General features: G+C 40.0%; 1 long non-coding RNA gene across 1 annotated transcript; it reads left to right on the top strand.

The window, feature by feature from the left end:
* Nucleotides 1-6,058: 6,058 nt before the first annotated feature.
* Nucleotides 6,059-19,347, top strand: LOC308071416. The gene is made up of 2 exons (XR_013931189.1): nt 6,059-7,367; nt 7,792-19,347. It is a non-coding gene; the product is annotated as an uncharacterized lncRNA (long non-coding RNA).
* The last annotated feature ends 3,845 nt before the right edge of the window (nt 19,348-23,192 follow it).

Below are 23,192 nucleotides of genomic sequence, written 5' to 3'. Positions count from 1 at the left end.
GAGTTCACTGAAGTCGAAGGAAAAGGCTCCGCTCCTTCCCTCAGACTGTGAATCAGTACGATAGTATTTCTTGTGGCAGGAATTTCTTTTTTTTTTTCCTTTAAGACTTACATACATATTTTTAAGTATAGTCTATAATGCTGTTTTTTCTGCTTTCTCATGATTTTGCAGCAGCTTATCCTGTTAGAGGTGATCTGATGATCAGCACAGTGATCAGAGGTGAGGCAATGAACAGCATGGTGACGAGCCACTTGGTTTCATGTCCTGGTTGTTTTCTGTAGCTATTCATTTGCTGTTTCACTTCACCATGTATGTTCTTTATCCTACTCAAACCATTCCTTGCCCATATTACAGGGATAGATAGAGTTGCACAGAAAATGGGCAAGAGAAACGGTGTTTAGCTGCCCATGATTTGCCAGCAGTTCTTTTGGATTTGCACTGGTCTGGCTGTGCCAGTTTTTTTAGTCATTACATTGCTAACCAGGTGAGATGGAGGCAGTTTTAGTGATATGTACAAATGTAGGGTTCTAGTTACTAACCTAAACCACTTGGAATTACTGCTTGAGGACAAATGGACTAATCCTCAATGTTTCTTATGAGTCAATATTTGTTAGTGCCAAGATCTGTTGTTACAAAGATGATCAGAAATTTGTGAAGTTAAAGTTGAGTTTTGGAGGCCTGTACCTCAGCGGATTATTTAGAGCCTGAGAATATTTAAACGCGATAGAGGAGGGTTTATCTTTCAACATGGACATGACATTTAGGGTCTTATGCCTAATTGACATGGTTTGTGTTTCTTAAAACCTCTGACTTGTTTAAAAAGCTGTGTAACCATATGCCTCTTAATTTATTTGCTTTGCATCAAAATTCATAAAGATTTGAGCAGAGGCTCCAGATTCTCCAGCATTGACCTGAATAATTGACTTAAAATGGAGGCAGAAAAAATAACATGTAAAAGTTGGTATTAAACAAAATTTTTGACTTAGAAAAGGTAGAGGGGAGGACTAGGAAGGAGCAAGAAAGGAGGAGTGGGCTAGCTCAAGAGATGATGGCCTAAGATACGCTGTCTCACCGATCTAAGTCACTCATAAATCTGAGTATTACTTATGTGGACAATTCTGGGTGATTTTGAAGTAAGTGTCAGTGTGGTCCAAATAGCCTTGTAGAAGATAGCTATGTGTCACTGTTTCACTGGAGCTTGGAAGAAGGCCTGAGACTGAATGAAGTATGGGTAGATAGAAACTTTTGAGTATGGATCCATTGATAGGATGTTACAGGGAAGCTGCCATTTAATCCGTCATACCCTTTCTGAAAAGAAACCAAATTCTTGCCTTTTCAGACCATTCAGTTGCCTGCAAATCCACACTTGAAAAAAAAAGTCATTCCATGAATCATGGAGCAGGCTCTGGTGTGGATTACTTGGCTGAAGAGGCTTCTGACTGTGCAAAATGTGCAAAAGCCTTTCCTGTAAGTTCAAACTCACAGCACACTGCAACAGAAACTTTAGCTTGGATTTGAGTGTCACCTGGTTGCCCTTTTAAACAGACTTACAGAAGACCACAGATTAGAAGTGGTGAACACAGTACAAAATAGATATAAAAACTTAGTGTAAAATATATATAAATTACTAGTAAGTATATATCTTTGGAACCTCTTCCAATTTTACCGTATGGTACAGACCTTCTTTTAGCAATTGATTAGCCTTCCTTTTCTTTCCCTCTCACCCATCTGTGATCATTCCCGTTCTTTTTTACAGGAAGGTAATGGTTGGATTTTGTATATTCAAAGGCGTTTTTCTGCCAATTGCTTGTCTTTGGTCTTAAAGCTCAAGTCTTTATAACTTTTATTCAACATTCCTCAAAATCTTTAAGTTGCATAAATGGAACTCATTTGAGAAACGGTAGAAGCCAAAGCTTTTTGTCACTTGTTTGTTATATAATGTGCATAGTCAGTGACGACCAAAAGCGGCCCGTCAGAAGTGGCCCCTGTTGTGCTGGCAGTTCACGGGCAGGTTTCACCCCTGCGGCTGGGCCGTGCCGGGGGTGTCGTTTCCCGCCGCGCTGCTGGGAGTGACCGAGAGGTGGCAGCACCGCCGCCGCGGGCCGGGCCGTCTGCCGCGGGGAGCGCAGGCGGAGACCGCGGTATTGATTGCGATAGAAATGGTTTGGCGTAAGGGATGGTATTGTTAAAGAGCTGTGCTTTGTGCATGCCCAATGCCAATGAGACACAGAAGTCGTGCTCGTGATTTTGGGTGTCCCATGGAGGCTCTATACACCAGACTCCGGTGACTGAGCAAATACCTGATTGTGTAAACCCAAATATTCTCTTACCCAGATCAGGGAGCGGCGGTTGATAACACAAGTCTAAATCAACTGCATCAGCCCCTGCTGCACTCTGCGAGCTGTGCGCTGCGGCCTCTGTTAAGCAGAGGCAGAGCAGGCTCTGCAGAATCCTTTGCTGGCTGGCTGCCATTCGCTGGAGGTTTTGATTAATAACTTCCATGGGAAAAAAAAAGAAAAGACTTTACAATGATGGTTTGTCTTCAGTTATTTTGGTAATTATTTTTGTGAGTAGGACGTGCTAGAGAAATGTTCTGCATTTTGACCAAGCCAGATTGCTTTGGAGAACAACCTTTTTAGCAGCTATTGCTGCTACATATCACTTTTATGATCACAGTGAAATCATCTGAAATACAACTTATTTGTGTTGTTCTGAGGTTTTCTTCTTTTTGAGGATCTATGTTTATTTCTTCTTTTCTTGCCATATTGAATAAAGTCAATACTACTGCTTGAAGGCTGCACATTTTTTCCTTTCCTCTGCTTCTGGCAAGGACTTTCCCATTTGCTGTTTCTTGACCTTGCCTGCATGGTGTTTTTGGAGGAAGAGACCTTGACGCTTTTCCCTTCAAAGGCCTCACAAACTACTTTTCACCTTTCCATTGGTAATCTATGATGGATTAAATGCACTCACTGTGTGTGTAATTCCATTCTAGCAGGCTCCAGAATTTGTTGTGGAGTTAAGCTTGCAGACAGAATGCACGTGCTAGTGCTGGTAGAGGTCTGTTAGCAGCCTGGATTGCTCTTCCACTGTGTTTCTAATACAAACACGTTAAAGGGGCTTAAAAATGCCCTCTTATTTGCTGAGAGTCACAAGAAAACAATAATATACTTTGGCATTGAGAATCACAGGAAACTCCTCAGCAATGTGAAGCATGCTGCTTTCCCCATGGATGAATGAGCTGTTCTCCACTGCAGTTCGAGTCCCAGTTGACTTGGGGGAGAGGCGGGAGGCCATAATGATGAATGAAGCCGAGTATCCCAGATGACAGTGCAGAGTAGTGCTGTTGTGTTGTTCACTTATAAAGTATTGTAAGTTATTTACTGCTTTTTTTTGGGGGGTTGTTTTTTTTTTTTTTTGGTCTCCAAGGTTACATTGCTGTACTTAACACAGGTCAGATCTGTACAAGAAATACTGTAGTCTAAGGTGTTTCTAGTAGTTCTTTTTTTTGCCCTTTCATCTCTTCCCTCTCTCCCTTCCTCCTCTTCTCCCCACCCCCTTCCTGTTAAAGGTAGGGTTTGGATGATAACAAACCCCATTTATCTGTCCAGTGCTGGATCTGCTCAAACAGCTCTGTGTTCCTGCAAATGCACCATGTAGCAATTGTGTGTCAGCTCTAAAACAAAGTTTATGATGTTTTTGAAGACTCTGTTAGTTCCTGTCAATGTTAACCTAGAAACAGCAACAGCAATTCACTACTCTCTGAAGTTAGTTTATGGATTTGGTGGCACTCGCCAAAAGGACTGTAACCCAGAAATGGTGGCATCGTGCAGAGGAGAAATCAAAAAGGAGTGGAGTGGATTTTTCAATGATTAAAGAGCTGTGGATACTGCATGGATTTGTCAGTGCTGCCATTGTCAGCCTCCCGTGGAACTGTTCTCTTGTGCCACCAGTTAGCAGTCAGGGCAGCTGATTAACATACAAATGCAGCAGGAATGGTAGTTTCTGTGGCCTATCTATTTACCTGGCACTTGTATCTCCCTAATTCTGAAAGGGACTTTTGTTGGATGAACTAAAAAAACCCCAACAACAACAAATCAAAACATTACTTTTATGAAGACTAGAGGTACATGCCAGCAAGATCGTTTTTTTCTTTGTATTTTGCATGTTGCTTTTTTTTTTAGCAATCATGACTCTGTGCGTTACTTATGCATTATCCTAGTTGCTGAAAAAACTGAGAAACATGTAATCCTCTCTCTGAATATATTCATTTTCTTTCTGCCTCATATGGCCTTCAATCCCAAATATGTGAGCACCTATCAGTCATTCATGTGTTTATTTTCACAGTGCTTTGTGGAGGCAGGGAATACTACAGAAGGGCAGCTGAGGTGCAGGGACTTTGGAGACTTCTGCAGCATCACATAAGGTACTAGTGGTTGGCCCTGGAGTTTCTGACTGTAAGACCCCTGTTCAATAAACCTTCTTACTTCTCCAATATAGAATGGGAGTAGAGGACTAAATCGGGGGGGGGGGGGGGGGGGGGGCGGGAAATGCCCCAACAAAACCCCCCAAATAAATTAAAAAGCCCCAAAACCCAAACAACCCCCAGATGTACATCTTAAGTGTTGCATGGAAGCATTGGACATTTGCAATTTGAATAAATAGCATGGAAACAAGATCATGTGCATAGCAGTCAGTGCATGTAACAAAGAGCTGTTCTTCATGCAAACAGGTTTTTATACAAAGCTGTAGTGCTCTTCAAAAACTGCACTCTGATATTTTAGTATAGCACTTTTGTACGAAGATGAGGTGTGTCCAGCGTGACACTCTCCTCTGTATTCAGGAGAAATGCAGATGAGTGTTGCTAGCCAGCAATCTCCATCTGGGGCAGCTGGATGCAGCACTCTCCCTTTTCTTTTTCTATCTGTGAAAGTTGTAAATGCCTTTTAGTAGTTTCTGGTACAAATTTTTTTATTATAATGGCTATAATTTTTTTTCCAGAAAATTAGTGCTGTATCATGGTAACATTAGATTGACTTCAAATATTTTGTTGCTCAGGTTTTCTTTGGACTCCTAGGCCAAGTGTTCTGCCATGGGCATAGTGCTCTGCAAGCAGCATATCCTTGGCGTGTTTTGGGGTGTATTGTAAAATGCATTTCAGATATTCATTTGTTCTTATTTGTGGCTGAGTTAACAGGTTTTAGAGACAAGGTGGAATGAGTGGGAGCTGTTCTGCTGCTACCAGCTTTCTCTTGCTGCCGCAGGGTATTGACTGGCCAGCTTTGGGACCTGGCCTTGGGGATGGTGGTTTGGTGGGTGATTGCTGGTAACAGGTTACAGTAAGCTATGACCTCCTTCCATCGCTGAGGCCCTGAACAACTGCCACAGGCTGTGCTGAAAGAAAGCCAACGTCCAGTCAGTATGGCTGAATTTTTGCCATTTAATGATCACTGTAGATCAAATCCTGTATACCTTAATTAAATAAAGCTCCTCTGCAGCCTTTAGTAGGTATTTTGCTTTCCTTGATTTAGGATGGTAACATCTTGCTCCCAAGCTCTTCCTTGTGCATGTCCTTTATTGAACTGGTAATTGATATTACACAAGTTTCTTGATTCTTCTAGGCTTAGGTCCGAGTAGAATGAAATGATCACGATGTAGTATGAAAGACTTTAGGGGGCTTGTAGAGTCCCATTTTCTTGTTTATTTCATAGGTGAAGGTAGAATGGAAGTTTCATCTGCAGGAAGAACTAACAGTCCTTGCAATGAAAGCAGTGCTCTGAGAACATCTGTTTGATACTAGTTTTTACCACAGACAACTTCAATAAGCCAGATGTCATTCTGTGCCTCAGCACATCACTTGCCAAATGGGGACGTCAAGGACAATATTTTCCTGACTTCATATAGGTATTGTACAGACTCTTCCAAAATGTAGCTGAGAGAAGTAGGACGTGTCGTTACTGATATTTATTTACATCACTATGTAAAGTCTTCCTCACAGCACTGTGAGAGAACAGCTTCTTTACAGCACAGCTGAAGTAAGGGGATGCTGAATATCTTGGTTCACTTCATGCCTGAGACTTGTGTCTCCCTGCATCAGGGAGAGGGAATAAAGTGGTGTGGGTTTGGAAGGACAGACTAAGGCAGTATAACCACAATTCCTGCTTTTTCTCCCTGTTGCAGGATAGCCCCATCATGGGGGTATTTTGGGCGAGACGTGGTAGCGGTTCATGCCAAGACTGAATATGATGCTGATATTGCTGTGATCCTTGTGTTGCAGGCTTCAAGGAGAGTAGCAAAAGCTTGTGTCTCTGGTGAAGAGAAATCTCTGAAGCAACTATTCTTTCATGTTGTGGTAATGAAACTTCTTTCCCAGAGGATCGTGCCATTTCTTTTCTGAAATCCCTAATTACTGTGAGACTTTGATAGTGAAGCGATGACTTGGTTAAATTGCAAGCTGTCTCACCCGTTCTGAGGGGCATCACGTCCTGTTTTAGGATTTCTTGGGGAAATCAGCTCTTAGCTTTGTCAGCTGGTCTGTCCCACAGACTTCAGTCGTATGCACTCCTGCTGCCCTAGTGTTCCCAAAACAAGGGCAAGCTTTTATCTGCAGAGAAATCTACCTATCTTTGCTAATACTCTGGAAACATTGACAGTCAGCCTCCTTTGGAGTAGGGCAGAGCCACAAGCATTTCCTTCTAAACCTCTCTTTCTTTGCTGATCAAGCTTTTATTTTATATATATATAATGCTTATCATAAAATGGAAAATCTGTATTAGTATGTATGTAGTACCGCTAAAATTTGTTAATATACAGGGACTCTTTCTGTGTCTGTTCCTCATCCTGTGCTGAATGAGAAATGGAGTGCAGTATTGAGATGGCCCTTTGTATTTCTTCAAAAAACAATCATGGGATTTGCTCAAAAATAATACAATTATATTTTTAAGCTATATAGTATTCAGATTCTTTGGATTTGTTGTCAGGGTTTGGAACCTACATGATACACTTCGATTGTTTCCAATCTTTTTCTTCTCTTATCATGAACTTAATTTTATTTTTTAAATTGAGATCCTTCTGTCATCATGTCTCTCCATTAAATATCTTGTGACTGGCAGTAATACACTTAGAACTGACATTAATTGGAGGGGGAACTAGATTTGTAATCTGCTTTAGAAAGCAAGCACACTATGTGACGTTAAATGAGAATTAACTGATATTTTTCATATCTTTCATCTGAATTGTTTACAGGCTTGCTGTAGTGGTATCCTAGCCTCTACAGAAAAAAACCCAAACCCACAACCTTATGATTCTGTAAAAATGGAATACAAAATAGCATTTAATTCATGCTTGGTTTTTCCTTGCAAAAAGAAACGGTAAGGATTTGAAGTTGGCATACCATTTTACGTAGTAGGAAAAAAAAAAGAAAAAAGAAGGGCCAGTGGATGCCTGCATGAGTGCTTTGTTAGAATTATTTTATATAAAGTAAGCTCTTGTACATGTATATGAAATGTAATTTTTGATGGGGTCTTTTTTAAAAAATTCCTGCGGCCTGTTGTAGACCTGGAACATAAGTGTATTAAACAAATATGTTGAATGGCTCAAGAAATAGCGTGTTGCCTTGTTCTTCATAATGTTCATATTAAGTTCTTTATCAATGTGGGAAAGCTCTGGTACCTATAAAAATACCTAAGGTGATGCTTGAAATGGTAGGTGAAGAATATAATTGTATTCTGTAGGATTATAAATTCTATGAAAGGACATTGTGGAAAAATATGCAACTGTTTCTGTTTAGTACAGAAGGGGAGGAGCTTTCCAGAGTAAGTGTTGCGAAGGGGAGAAGCTTTTGGGCAAGTTACTTCCTTGGCGCAGCAGCCTTGCTTTGCTGAGAAGAGGGGGAGCCCCCAGGAACCAGAACAGGTATGGATCTTGGAGCTTTGGTGTTTGCATTTTGTGTCAAACCTGCTGTGACCACAGTGCTTGTTTTATGTGTTTTGTCAGGGAATGTTTTGCAGTGCTTGGTGAGGCCAGAGTTGCTGTGTAGTGATAGTTTTGAAGTGATGGGTATAATCAGGCATCTCCTTGAACACAAATGATGTGACTAGCTTCAATGGAAGGAAAAATCCTTGTTTTTACAATAAAAGTTTAATGGCATGCACTTTGTTAACATACATTGCCAAACAGAAGGAAACTGTCCTGACAAGATGTCTTCTGAGATAAGTGGGTTTTTTTGTCAGGCTATCAGCTTGGCCCCCAACTATCCTACAGTTGGTTGCTGAGTTCATATAATTTCCTACTGGTGCCTGATAGCAAGATTTACTGAGTTCTGAGTTCAGTATGGTTTTATATGCCATTAACCTTGGATGTTTTAGGGATGCTGATATTGACAGGGAAAAAAAAATAAAAAAGAAAAGCTACCCTGACATGTTTGTGGACATGTTTGAAAGGATCTCTCCCTTAGCTACACCTGAGAATTTTGCCAGCTTAATGCCCTTTGTGTTTGCTTGCGATGATTTCAATAAGTATTTGCATTGTAGCAGAAGAGTAAGTGTGTTCAATATTTAGGTTAACTCCTATTTTTCATCTGTGCTGTGGTTGTGCTACCTGCCACAGCACCTTAACCTCCTTTTGTTCCCTGACCTGTGTGTCTGTGCAAAAGTGACTCTTTTAGGCAGAGGAAGGAGCAGTGCAGCCAGCGTCCTCTTCCCAGGAGATCAGTTTCTCAGTCTGGGAACATCCTTCTGTTGTTGAGTGTACTTGAGAGTGTGCTGGCTGACAAGTAGGAGAAGAGCCATGAGGGCCATGCATCTTCCTCTGAATCAAGTGTCAGAGGTGGTTAAGAGATATTGACTTGGCAGCACTAAAAATCCCTTGTGTGCTTTGGGGAAAAGCGGGGGACAGGTTACCAGCATGAGGTTTTGGTTTATTTCATTTTTCATTCTTTTTTCTAACTAATCTGTCCTTTTCCCAGTGCTGCTGGGAGAGTTTGTATTGATCTCTGCCCTTGATGCCCTCCCCAGCCGAGTAATATGTGCCATCGTTGCAGTAACTGGCTGTAGGGCAGAGGGTAGGGCTGCCTGTTTGCCTTCATCTGATTGTAGAGCCACTGATCCTCCCTGTGCTCTTGGCCATATTTAAGCCCAGCTGAGGCAGTGCAGACTTCTCCTCTGGTCCGTAGCCCGTGTAATGTGGTCTGTGAATTCCAAGTACAAAGGTTTTAATAGCTTTGCAGTAACGTGAGGTACAAATGCAGTGTCTGTTGCATTGCAGAATCCCTGACAGCAATACCCGGGCTGGGAATTGTAATTGAGGTCTTGTAGTGGTAGCAAGTTTCTGGATCATGTCATGCAGGGGTAATAGACTGATCCTGCAGCCCAAAGGGAGCAAACTGGAGGAAGGGGTTCCAGATGGCTGAACATGGTTCATTTGGCTCAGTTTCTTGGAATTGCAGTGAGCAAATGACTGAACTCTACTTTAATAAAGCTTTGTGGATACCAGAGCAAAGGAGTTGAGGAGGGTATAAGGTATGACAAGACAATTGAGCTAGGCTACTTAGCTGCTTATAGCCCTCAGGAGTAATTGCTTATTTTGCAGTGTCTAAAAGTATATCAGTTACACGTTTATCAGGTGCTTATGCTTCAAATAAGGAAATAAAACAGAAGGTTCAAATATATACTCAGGTTCAAATATATTCTTTTTGCTGGTGGGAAGTGATTTTAAAATATGCAGTTGCAACAATCTCTATATATGTATTCAGATTTCAAATAATGACTCTATCCCTCAGGTTTAGTGACTGATCTTCATTTTCTCTTTGAAAATGGAGATCAACCAGGCAATTTAAAATGTGTTGCTTTCTTGCAGCTCCTGATTATGCCACCCTTACATGGAACAGTATTTACCTGAATGAATAGTACCATTGTACTTATTTGCAGGAATAATTGCTCTTTGGTTTAGTAAGGGTGACAAAGTTGAGCTTTAATTTGCAAGAGCAAGGACATATGCTAGTGATTTTCTCTTTGCTGCATATAAATAAAGAGCCAGCACGGAAGTATATGGACTGTCTAAGGTTTTTCTGTGTTGGTATCTTCTGTTTGGGTCTCTGGTATTAATGGAAAAATGTTCTTAGGACCACATTTCCATCATATGAGAATGTTTGTCTAGACTTGTTAAAATAGGGATATATTTCTTCTTCCTTTAAAGAAGCAGACATTAATGTCTGAGAAGTTTCTGACACTTAAAGCTGCTTCTCATCTTGGGAAAAAGAGAAATGTGAAGAAGCAAGTACAGATTTAAAAGAAAAGACGTGGATAAAAGGTTAGAATTAAATACTTGCTTTTGAAGGAATAGTCAAGTCAAGGTGTTTCATGGAGATTTTGCAGTGATCATACTTGAGCACACATGTTGTGATACAGTCCTACTCCTTAATCACGCCTGTCACCTGTGTGTTCCGTTTATTCAGATCAGTGGGCAGGCTCTTTTCACTCCATCCTCTCCATCTTTCTTGAAAATATCAGGCAATAGTGTAACTAATAGTATTGCTGAAGCTCCTATGTAGAACTATTTTAGAGAAGGCAAATTGCTATGCAGCCCTGTTTGTGATGTAAAATGGTAGGCAGTTAGTCATCTGCCAAGGCTTTAATAATATTACATGTAAATACTGCAGCCAGTAATATGCTATTTGCTAACTGTGGTAAAGCAGAAGAATGCTATTCAAATTTATATTAAAATGTTCAAATTGTTATATTAAAAAAACTCCCAGATCTGAATGTTAAAATGTCAAAAAACATTAATTCTTTCACAGCAGTTTCAATTTCCTCAGCCAGTTTACATGTTTTTTTCCATTCCCTTTAAGAAAAAACTTCTGCCTCTGAAGAAGTCATGAGATAGGAAAATGCAGAGGCTTAGTCATCTTGGGTAAAACCAGAGTAAATTAAAGAAACAGGGTTAGTGAGGCTGCGGGAAGTCCTATTAATATTTGAATAAATGACAAAGAAAACTAAGTGCCAAGCCTTTTTCTCTCATGAGTAGTGATGGGGGATTTTCTTTTTAATAGGTCAGAAATAGTTATTCTCAAATCCTCGTTTGTATTCTTATTTATGGAAGAGTAAGTGTTAATGACGGAACGATATGTTGAAGTTCTAAGTTCTTGCTGTTGGGTGCTCAGGGCAGACACACCTACACCTAAATAAAAACGTTGAGTAGTTCTATTAAAAAACACACTTTTTTTTTTTTTTTTTTGGGGGGGGGAGGGGGTTGGGGAAGAATTTCTGTCATTTTTCTTTGACTGAAATGTAGTTCTGAGCAACAGTGCTTTTGGTTTTAATGGCATGGTCCCATTCTAGTCTGCCTGACTGAAAGCCACCCAGGAAAGAATGGACCCGGCATTTGGAAATCTTGTGTTGTCACAGTAAAAAGGACCTTCTTTCCCCCTCAGACTCTGCATAATTATTTTGTAGAGTAAGTCAACTTCAAATAGCTTATCCATCGTGAAGGAAAAATACAAGCTACCAACAAAAATAACAATCAGTGTCACTTTTTCTATTGTAACATCTATTAATTATCACCTTTAAGTTTTTCTTAAGGAGACATGTAAAATAGTGCTACAGCAAGGTAAATGTAGGTGTGCTTCTGAAAAAGTACTTTATTTGACGTTCTGCTTGCCGTATCAGCTGTCCTTTGTCACTGAGTTTGCTCTAGTTACTTCCTGTAACTTTAGCAAGCTGGACAACAACCTCTTTTGTTTAGTATTTGTTTAATTTGATATAATATTTCATTTTTTAAAACAAATAGATAATTTTCTTGTAGATATTAGAGCATTTGGACAGATTGAAATACAGTGCTATGCTCATGACACCAAAGTAAACTGTAATCTGGTCACCTATTTAAAAATGCTTAAAAAAGGTGTTAGATCCCGTGAGACCACAGTGGTTTAGTTGTTGTCAGTGTGCCACGTAGAGGAGACAGCTCTAGTTCCCCTGTGTGTCATGCTCTTCAGACAGAGACAAATATGATGTTCACGTTGAACCTGCATCCCCACCCGTACCAGGCGTGAGATCACCTGTTGTTATGTTTGGCGGAAAAGGTGCCTTTTAGCTCCATGGTTTGAGTGCCTGCTTATGCTTTGTGTTCTTCAAGAGCTGCCCCTTCTTCCTGGGAATCTTTTGGGAGCTCCTCTGAAGGAATAAGCATGGAGCAGCTACTGCTTGCTTGGGGGAAAGGTCCCTGCCTGAAGGGACCAGGGAATTTCAGCTTGTTTCCAGTCATCCCAACCACATCCTCTGAAAATCTGTTGATTATGTATGCACGTGCAATGCTTTGGGACGATGAAATGTGTCTTAGAACTCAGACTGAAGAAAGTGTTCCCTTGGCTTGTCTTTTGCAATTGCAGAGAAAACATGTTTTTAATTCTTAGTTCAGTCAAGTTAATATTACACAACCTTTAAACAGAACTCTTCAAGAGGCACGTTTAGAGCTGTTTTATTTTACTGTGCTTTCATATGGGAAGAACTTTAGCAACAGTGTATAATATTATTTCCAATTCAGATTGTCCCTTAAGAGACTTTCAGTTTTACTGCGCTGACTTGATTGTGGGCAGCGTTTTGTCTGTGAGAATCCAGGACAAATGCATGGGGAACACTGAGGGATGGTAAACTCTTAAGACTTCAAGAAAGAAGCACAACGCTGTAGCTATGAAAGTATTAAATAAATCTCTGTGGCATTTCTAGTAAGTGGACTTCCTTGTGCATTAAACTGGTTTGTGGGGACAGAGGTACATTTTCTTGTCCATGTTTGCTCCCTCCCTTCTGCTGAGACAGTGGTGTACCTGTTATGATGGGGACATTTATTCAGCTGGACCGAAACCATCAATTCATTTTTGCAGAGGTCACCAAAAATCCATCAGTTGGTAATGACACTCAGTCACTACTGATGTGGGCTGGATGTGAGCCAGTGATCTAGAGGAGAAAGGCAGTCTAACCCATTACCAATCCCCTGGAGCCATTGGGTTCCCTACTTTTTGCTCATCTTTCTGCTTCTACAGCTCTCATAGGTTAATCTTTCTTCTTCTATGTCTAATGTGATAATCTTTCTTCTCTTACATATCTTCTTTTGACTTTCATGACAGTATGGCTGACAAACATCCTCAGCATTTTTCCTTCTGATGCAGAAGATATTAGTCAGTAGTGCAATGGTCAATAAGGGTTATTAAAAAAAGAAAAAAAAAACAACCAAAAGAAAAAAAAGAGAGAAGGGGAAAAAAAGGTCCAATAGATAAAGTGAACTCTATATTTTAGACTTTGACACTAGGGAATAACTCAATGTTTTAAAATTTGTATCTTCTAATAAGAATATGGATGTGAAGGTCTGCTGCCTGTATACGGTGCCTGTGGCACAGTGTCCTGTAATTCAGGGTACCCTGTAACAGGCAAGCAAAAATACCCACCTCAGCTACTGGAGAGGAATACCTTGCCAATTTGTGCTTTTCAGGCTCTAGTGTTCCTGACAGTCATGTGGAAATGTCCCAAGTCACCTGAGTGCTGAGAATAGTCCCACTGTACTAAATAGCAGCACTCTTTCAGCATCTCAGCCCTGCTGGAAATAAGGTTATGTTAACTCAGGTGCAGTGGTGTGCTCGGGTGACTACACTGCTTCTGGTGTTTGTGTTGGATTGTACTTTAAGATATGGGCAAAAATCTCTGTGTCTGTGGGCCAGGTGATAGGGATTCAAACTTGGATTCAAAATTCAATACTGGTGCAGATTTGCCTGGACTGTGTTCATTTTGAGGGAGTAAACCCCAAGAATTTTCATCGATTGTTTTTTTTTTTTTTTTAATTGTTCCTCCGTACTGCAGTACTATATAAATGCATACAAAACAGTATTTCTAAGAAAAATTGCAAAAGCGACTATAAACTATTAAGCCATATAAGTATGTACTGATTCTGGAACAGGGTTTGCAGCCATCCCAAGAATCCTTTGTTGCTGCTGGAGTGTACCTAGTCAGGGAGAGCAAATATCCCGTGACAAATTAATAACTTGCAGGAGTTGCTGTGAATGCTTTGGGAAGGATATATGCGCTGAGATGCTTTTCCCTAACAAAGTCTATTTTTCTATGCTTTGTCAGTATAAAAAAGCTTTGTTACTTAAATTAAGTCTTGCTGCATCACTTAGAGTTGAAATGTGTCCTTTGCCCTTTATCGTGCAGTCTTCTGATGAACTGAGAGTTATAACAGGAACATCTCCCCTTGTACCCTGTGCCACTTTCCTCCCCTCCTCCCCTTCCAAATTAAAGAAACCAGGGCCTACTGTTTCTGTTTAACAGAAATTGTTTTAAACTAGCCTGGCAGTGTGGTTACTCCTGTGAGCCACTGCCTGTAAACATATGATCCTGCCAATAGAACAGCATAGGATATTTTAAGCTGATATGAAGTGGACCTATGCCAAGAATCTTTTTGTAGGAATAATTAAGTCGAGTTTTCAATGTCATGCTTTGCTCTATGCAGCTTCAGTTACAAAATAGTCCTGAAAATAATTTTGAACCTTCTGTGAGAAAGTAAGTTGGAAGTGTTGAAAATTATATTACAGCAAACACAGCAAACCTTCTTTCATTGTGTAAGCAGCCCGATATTGGAAATTTCTGTTAATCTACACATATGAAATCTGAAGTCACTGTAAATTAAGTTGCGCAAAGCTAATACTGTCACCACTTCCCTTTTGCATTTTATTACATCTTGTATTTTTTCAGGAACAGTTTGCACTTATCTGTGGAGCTTTAAATACTGTCCTAGTGAATAAACATTTCATTTCAGTAAACAACTCCCAGAAATAGATTTTTATCGCAAGTAGTTTGTTTTTTAATAACACATGCTGCCTCTTGGAGTTAGATTCCTAAAGGAACCTTAAAATGAATTTCTTTCACAGCATCTGACTTCCCTTCTTTGTCAACCTTTTAACAGATGTATTGGGTTCTCTGTAGTTACAGGTCAGCTTCTGTTTATTAAAAACCAAATCAAAACAAACGGAAAGAAAAAAACCCCAAACCCCAGTGGGGGTGATGGGGAGAAAAGGTGTGCATGTATATTGAAATAGGTATTCAAATTCTAAATTGAAAATTTTGGGTCCAAAGCAATTTTTTTCCAGTAAAAAATGTGGAATTCTGAGACACTACTTTCAAACTCTGAGTGTGTTGTGAAGGTTGCCGTTAGGAAGTCTGCATTATGGTCCTTTATGGTCTTTTTTAGTCAAAGGGCAGTTTTCACTGCCATTTTGAGGTTGCCAATATTTTTCAAGAACAAACCTAGTTTCTGGAAGAGACGCTGATTTTAAAGTATTTGCTGCTTGTACATTTGGTGTTTCACACTTCTTTTAGTGGTGTACTGTGGGCATGTATTGTATGAACTAATTGTTTTACTGATTTGTATAGGGCATGGAGATGCTGACACAGGAGTTGTGTGGTGTGAACAGCAAGAAGCATGCAGGAGCTTGCTGAGTTCAAGCAGGATGAGATGCTACCCACCAGGTCTGTCTGTGACATGCCAGAGGAGAGCGAGGGACCAGAACCAAAGCCCATGCGAGGTGGTGGAAAAGTATCTCCCCTTGGTTCGATAGGCTTTGCGCCACACCGTGGGGTTTGAGTCCCAAGAAGGCTCTGCAGAAGCTAATGACTTCTGGCAAACTTGGAACTCAGTGAAGTTACCTGAGACTTGAGCCTGGCCTTTCTTACCAAATCTGCATTCTGGGGACGCAGGTAATTTGGCGCCCAAATCCAGCAATGTATTTGGATTTAAATGGATATTAATCCATTATTAATTGGATTATATTGGAATTAAATGGATAAAAATTATAATCTGTATAATATAGATTTTGTGTTTTCTGAGAGTTGGGCATGTTAAGCTAACGTTCATAAGGGTTTTTTTTTCTTTTTTAAATCCCTTTTTTTCCTCAGCTTTTTTTTTGTCAGAAATAAATTGTGATTCAGTGACACATTGCACTCACCACTGATTTGTGGAAACAACTGTGAGCACTATTGCTTGTACATGGAAAGCTGAAGATATGAAAAGAGTTTCGTGGATTGGGCCGATCTAGTTGTAAGGTGCTTACATCAGTATAGTTAAGAGCAGAACCTGACCCCTTAATATTTCATGTTTCTCCTCTCCTTTATTTTGTACATCTGTGGCAGCGTGCCATGTGTAATGTTTCCTACAGATTTATAATGGATGATATTCAGATCTCCTTTAAAGCAGTGTAAAACAAAACATGATTTGCCTGGAAGAGATGACAATATGTTCAAATTGGGTTCTGCAACAGAAAGCTCCCTTGCAACTTTTACTTTTTTACATCTGCATTTTTGGAAGACACCTAGGCCTGCCATTAGTTTTCAGCAAAAATTTCAGTTGTAAGACTTTTGTGAACGAAAGAGAAAAAAATAATTCTTTGTGGATTCATAGTGCTTGTGTGTGAGGATTAGGCTAATGCAGATTCACAGGCAAAAATCAATATAGATTTCAGAAATCCCTTCTGCTAACGATGAAACTGATCATGCAGTTCACAGACTTAATTATGTATCTTCTTTATGAGACAATAGTAATATCCCTTCACATGAACATACAAGTTGAATTTAACCTTCACACTATACTAATTCTTTTTCTTTCTGGGAAAATGTAAGTAAAGTACTAAATATTATTTGTTTGATCAAGGAGTAATAAAAATGATAGGCCATTTTATAATTTGTTCAAAGTAATCATACTGTAAGGAACAGATTAACTTCTCCTGTCTCCTGTTCTCCACAAATATAAAGAGTAATTCCAAGTAGTGTTGTCAACAGAAGTTGCAGCATTAGACAGAGGTTTACCGTGATTAGAATAGTTATCACTCAGATTTTATACTTTTATGGAGTAATATTGCAGAGACCTTGTAATCTCAAGAGGAATGAAGTACCCATTTCTTTTAAAGAGTTGTGTGTTTTGTGTTCGCCCCTTTAATCTCTCATCCACCAACCATGGTAATAATTATTTCAGCTGTTTCTGCAATGGTGTGTGGTTCTGCATTAAGTTGAGCCTCTTCCTGTGGTCTTGAACAAGGAGGATACATTTGAAACCAGTGTCTCTTGTGATGCTCACAGAATAAGCTGAGTTTTTGTTACCAGTTTCTCTGCTTTGATGCACCTGGAAAGGACAGAAATAATTTCTATTAGGTAGTCTCTGAGGGACAAGTAAGGTTCCCCGCAAGCATACATCAAGGAAAAAAATTTTGCCACCAGTTAATGACATTTTTGGTTTGTGTATTTTTTTTTTTTAGATGAAAAAGTTATGTGAAAAGAAACATGAGTTAATTTGATGTGTTGCTGAGCTTGAGATGCATCCATTCTTTGTTGCTTCTAGGACAAGGCAGCATATGTGGTTATTGCTGAATTAAAGGAAAAGGCCCAATTTTAATTCCAGCTGTGATCATGTGATTTTCTTTGTGACTTGCAAATGCTGATGAGGAATGGATTTAGAATATGGGATTTTAATTTTATGACCTTGATATTCTCTGAAAAGGGAGGTTTAAACTGTCAGTTCTTTATAGATTGTGTGACTGTGCTGGAGCTGTAATGCTAATGGCAGTTAGGCACATCTGGTGTTGGTTAGGATCATCTTCTTGAGGATACTCCACCATGTGACTGTAGAACAGAGAGAAATATAATTTGTTAGGTGTTTAGAGTAGTTGAAATTAACCAATTAGGCCCAAAATTGTCATTTTGAGATGTAATGTGTTTGTAACATAGAATGTGAAAAGATGTTTTAGATCATGATTAAGAACTAAAATGAGGAGGGAAACCCTAGACATGATGATAATTAAGTTCAGATTGAAGGAAACTGTCTAGATAAAAGAAATTTAGAGCTCTACAGCCTTTTCGAAATTGTAGTTTGAGTTTGACTTGTATCCTGCCATGGAGTGGCTGAAGTTTTAGTGTTCAGAGGGAGATTTTGCTGTTTTGGAGAATTTTGTTCTTTCCAGTGTTATGCTGATGTAATATCAGGGGGATTTACAAGGAGAATAAAATTAATGGATAGGAACTTTCATGAACTTTCAAGTATACTCTGCATTGTCTAAAAGAATAAATAAAATCTCTTGACCTCATGAATGTTTCGAGATACTTTTCCCATTTCCTTCCTACACATTTCAAACATAAACATGCCACTTCTGTACTTGATTTGCTGCTTTTCTTGCTAATTTTTGCATGGTGACTAGTCAGATTCTTTCTCTCTTCACTGCAATTACATTTTCCATTAATAAGTTCAGTAGCAGATTCTTCAAGGCAAAATCTGCCTGGTCTGTTGCATTATTTTATTTTATTTTTTTTACAAGCAGTATTCTCTCTGTTTTAAAACTTTAATTCTTGGGCTTGCAGGGTTCAGTCAATGCTTTTCTGTTGTTCTTTGCACATTTTCCTTCATTTTCGCTGTTACTGGTTCCAGTTCATTTTTCTCTGCAATAACTCTTTCAAATTCTCATCCTTTCTTTCTGTGTTTTCTCTGTAACTGGCTTCTGCATCTAAAACTTTGAACTGTGTTTTCACGTTGATGACATCCAGGTTCCCTCAGAAATCTTTTCACATGTCTCTGGCTTTTTCATTCTTTGTTCTGGTTACCTCCAGCTCAGTCCCAGTCACTGTTAAGATCACTATTCTCAATACTGAATCGATCAAGATCGAATCAAGTATTGATCTTGACTCTTGAGCCTTTCCTCCTTTGTCTTGTTAGACAAACCTTTTTGGTTCTTCCTGTGTGTACTGCTTGTTTAAATTCCTACAGTAAAATGCCTGTCTTTGCTTTAGTAACTAGTTTTCTTAACTAATACCAGTTTGGTCTCCTTTCTTCCCTCTGCAGTCTTTCCCAAGCCTGTGCAAAATCTTGCTTTCTTATTCTCTACCTCAGTATACACCAAAGCCTGTCTGATTCATTGAGTGCTTTCTTACCGGCTTCCTTCTCAGTGACATGGCTGTTGTCCTTTGCCTTGCCTACTGCTGTACCTAAGTCCCCTGTTCTTTCTTCATCTTCCTGCTGTATTTATTTCCTTGTTGTGTTATTTCCTCTGTCCCCTTGGGAGCATCTTCTCTTCTGCTGTTGCATGCCCCATGCAGGTTAGAGCAAAAGGTCTATATGGTATTTTGAAAAACATAAAAGATTTTTAGTTCAAAAGAGGAGAATCTGGTTTACTGTTCTAAGTAGTGGGTTATTTGTGCAATTTGGGAACTTTAACATGACATTTTCCACCTTTGTAACTTGTTATTGGCAAGTGATGAGGTCACACTCAGGGGTTCTTATGAATAACAACTCATATTTAGGAATAATATAAGCGCAAACTTTTTTTTTTTTTTTTTTTTAAAGATTATTTTGAATTGATAAGGAATCAATTAATAGAGCAGAAAATGTTGAATAAGCTTACTGGAGGTCCTGCAGTGCTGAGACCTCTTCCCAATGATTTAACATGCATTTCATTTTGATTTTCCAAGGTTTAGGGGGATTTATACATGAAACCAAGAGCCTTTTCAGTGTTTATTCCTTATACTTGGCATATCCTTACTGCTGTTCTAATGCCATCTATTTGAACTGAATAAAAACTAAAAAATAAAACCAAAACTAAAGAAAAACTCATATTTTTGTTCTAAATGTCTCAGTGGCATACTAGCAGTATGTAGTTGCTTGTGTAGAATTCAAATTAGGATGAGTTTTGTGTTTGGTATTTATGGTAGAACATTTTCCTCTCTAACAGCTGCTAGTATCATCCTTTAGTGAGTGGAGTTCCTGCTACAGTTTGCGTTGACTGCTAAAGGATGTGAAAGCTATGTGGACTCTTGTTCACAGGAGAGTTTTGCCATATGTTAATTATTTTTGAATCACAGTTAAGATATACACCCTCTACTCCTCCTTCTTCTAATGTGGGCATACCCCTATGAAGGGTAGAAACATAGTGTATCGGCTTTCACTTAAGAAATATCAAAGCATTTCTTAAATTGCTTTGCTTGAAGAGCTGGGCCTTTAAGAAGATAGACAAAGCTATGAATTGAAAATGAAATCATTAAATTGGGCAGCATGTGATAGCGTCCGTCTCAGACCATATGTGTTTTTATATGTTCAGGAAGTAACAAATACAGCAAATAATTTAAGTTTATACTAGTGCGACTGTTGAAATGCTGTGCTACCTTTTAGCATTTGTATTGCCCGGCTACCCTGTTCTTAATTTAATTTTTAAATCTGCCTATTGTTTTGCATTTCTCTTAAATTTTATGGGCTCGTGAAGGTCTGAACAGTAGAACTTTATATTAAAAGTAACTCTAACCAAAAATGCTGTCTTAGGATGCTTGTGGACAATTAAGCTGGTTGCTTTTCACGTTTGTATATTACATTTTTCATGTGTTCATGTCATACAGTTTTCTATACAGAAAGTTTTCCAGATAAGGAGTGTAAAAATCTGCCAAGGATACGTTTGCATGTGCAAACCTAGACATGTATGGTCATGATGGCCCAGAGAGTGCCTGTGTTAAATGTCTTCACACCATCTGAGGCACACATTTAATGATAGTCATTTGCAGTTATAATCTCTTACAATGAGAAAAAACTTATTCACATCCAGGAGGATAAAATACATTAATTGGAGTGAAATTGCCATTAGAAAGCAGTCTGTATCCTTTCTGATAGGCCTCAGTGCCTCTGAGGAAAAAGAGCAGCTACTGTTGTGCATAAGCAGGTAGTTTGCGTTTTTACCTCCATAATTTCTAATTTCTAATTTCTATTACTTTCCTGGGTTAGATGCACTAAATAATTTCTTGTTTCTCCTCATGCTAAAAAGGATATCGTAGTATTTCCTCACACAGAATATCTTAAGTAATACTGTTGTTGCACCCCCTTCTTTCCTTCTCAGTAATATCCCATTTGCTTGTCTTTTGAAACTTCTGCTGTGCCTATTTAAATCATTTTAAGATGTTGTTTGCTGGCTTTAGCAGATAAAACCGATTATGGTTATAGCTCTGTACCTCAAGAAAGTGAAAGAAACACATATTTATTGTATAAGAATGTCTCAAACATCAGTCATCTGGAAAACTTTACTGATCTGTCTTGTGAGATTTCAGGCTGTTCTTGTTGCTTGTCAGAGGAGAAACCCATCCTGTGTAGCTATGAGTGCTGCTGTTTCTGCTGGAGGGTGGAGGCTGGAACGCATAGGGAAACTTAAAAAACAAGCAAGAGCTGATTCAGCTGGATAAAGAGCTGATTTCTTGATACCGAGTAAGAACTTGTAGGCAGCACGTTTTTGGGTTTTGAGGGATACTGAAGGTGAAGACTTTTTATTATTTTTATTCCAACAGAAGCTCATTCAAGATCAAGATCCTATTCTGCTACTTACTGTTCCCCTCTGAAGGAACACTCCCTCACCTACTGTGAATCTTGAAGTCTGTCTGTGTTTTAGCTGTTACCTGTAAATTTATAGAGTATCTGCTGAACTTCCTGATTTCCAAAGGATCATGTGGTGATTTCTCTGGTCAAAAACAATTCTGACCTGGAAAAGTAAATCATAGAATCACAGAATCATTTAAGTTGGAAAAGACCTTTCAGGTCATCAAGTCCAACCACTAACCTAACACTGCCAAGTCCACCACTAAACCGTGTCCCCAAGTGCCACATTACACGTCTTTTAAAGACCTCCAGGGAGGGTGACTCCATCACTTCCCTGGGCAGCCTGTTCCAATGCTTGATAATCATTTTGGTGAAGAAATTTTTCCTAATATCCAATCTAAACCTTCCCTGGCACAACTGGAGGCCGTTTCCTCCTGTCCCATCACTTGTTAGCTGGGAGAAGAGACCAACCCCCCCGCTGCCTACAGCCTCCTGCCAGGTGGCCGCAGAGAGCAGTCAGCTGCCCCTTGAGCCTCCTCCTCTCCAGGCTGAACACCCCCAGTTCCCTGGGCTGCTCCTCACGGAACTTGTGCTCCAGCCCCTTCCCCAGCCTCGTTGCCCTTCCCTGGACACGCTCCAGCCCCTCAGTGTCCCTCCTGCAGTGAGGGGCCCACAACAGAACATGGTAATCGAGGTGCAGCCTCACCAGTGCTGAGCACAGGGGGACCATCACTGCCCCAGCCCTGCTGGCCACGCTGTTTTGGATACAAGCCAGGGTGCTGTTGGCTGTCTGGGCCACCTGGGCAATGTCCAGTAGCTGTCATCCTGCACTGTCTAATGTTGCTGCTTTGACTCTGATCCCTTATCTCCTCCAGCAATAGCTCACTTGCTCCTACTTCTTGTTGAGTACAAGGAGAGAATGGACATGGAAAAAGCCAAATGTTCTGTGTTCAGCCTCCTTACTTATGATGAAATATGGGAAGGGAGATCTTGCTCTGTAAAAATTGTGAAGGGAAAGCAAATCTGTTCTTCCTGTGGCCTTGTTGAAAGAAAGAGAGAAGAGTGGGAGGGGGAAGAAAAAAGGCAAGGAGACAGCAAGCAGGTACATGAGAAGCTCTGCCTGCAGGAGAGGAGAGGGCTGGCACCCGTCACCATTTGGATCGCCCAAAAAGGGGCTGGGCCCTGCTGTGGTAGGGCTGCTTCTTCCCAGCTTTGCCTGTATTGCTGATACCGACTGTGACCAAAAGCCGCATGTATTGGGGTGAAGCATCACCCCTTACCTGACAGTCACACCACACACAGTGGTTTTGGCCCGAGCTCGCTGAGCGGAGGCGGCAGCAGAGGCCAGAGTATCAGGCAGGGACAGCAGTGCATTCAGCTAGTTGTGTGGCATATAAGGCGAACTAAACCAGCCATCTACACGGGTGCCTTATTGATACCTTTACACTGGTACTAACCTTTGCAATTAAAGGTGAATTTACTGTTGAAGACCTGTAAAATAGCCCACACGAAATGCTGATGTAGAGGTTTGTGTCGCGGGGTGACAGGCAGCATACATGCAGAGTGAGTCATAACCGTCTTGTGCTGCCTCTCACTTGCCGGCAAAGGTACCCATTTCATGTAGCAGCCACGTGAATGTCAATTAAAGGGAAGCAGTAAAAAAATTCAGCACTAGTTTGTTAAAAAAGTATTGAAGGAATTGTTGAATTTAGTTAAGTCCCTTTCGTTAACTGTTCTGCATCCTTTGGGTTTACCTGATGCTGCCTGGGCTATGCAGTATTTCTATTGTAAACACAAATAATTTCAGATACTCCTTCAACTGCTTCTAA

Source organism: Falco punctatus (assembly GCF_963210335.1).
Source record: "Falco punctatus genome assembly, chromosome: 11".
NCBI classification, from domain to species: Eukaryota; Metazoa; Chordata; class Aves; order Falconiformes; family Falconidae; genus Falco; species Falco punctatus.
The sequence above is the reverse complement of the archived record's forward strand: the minus strand, read 5'-3'. Positions and strand labels throughout refer to the sequence as shown.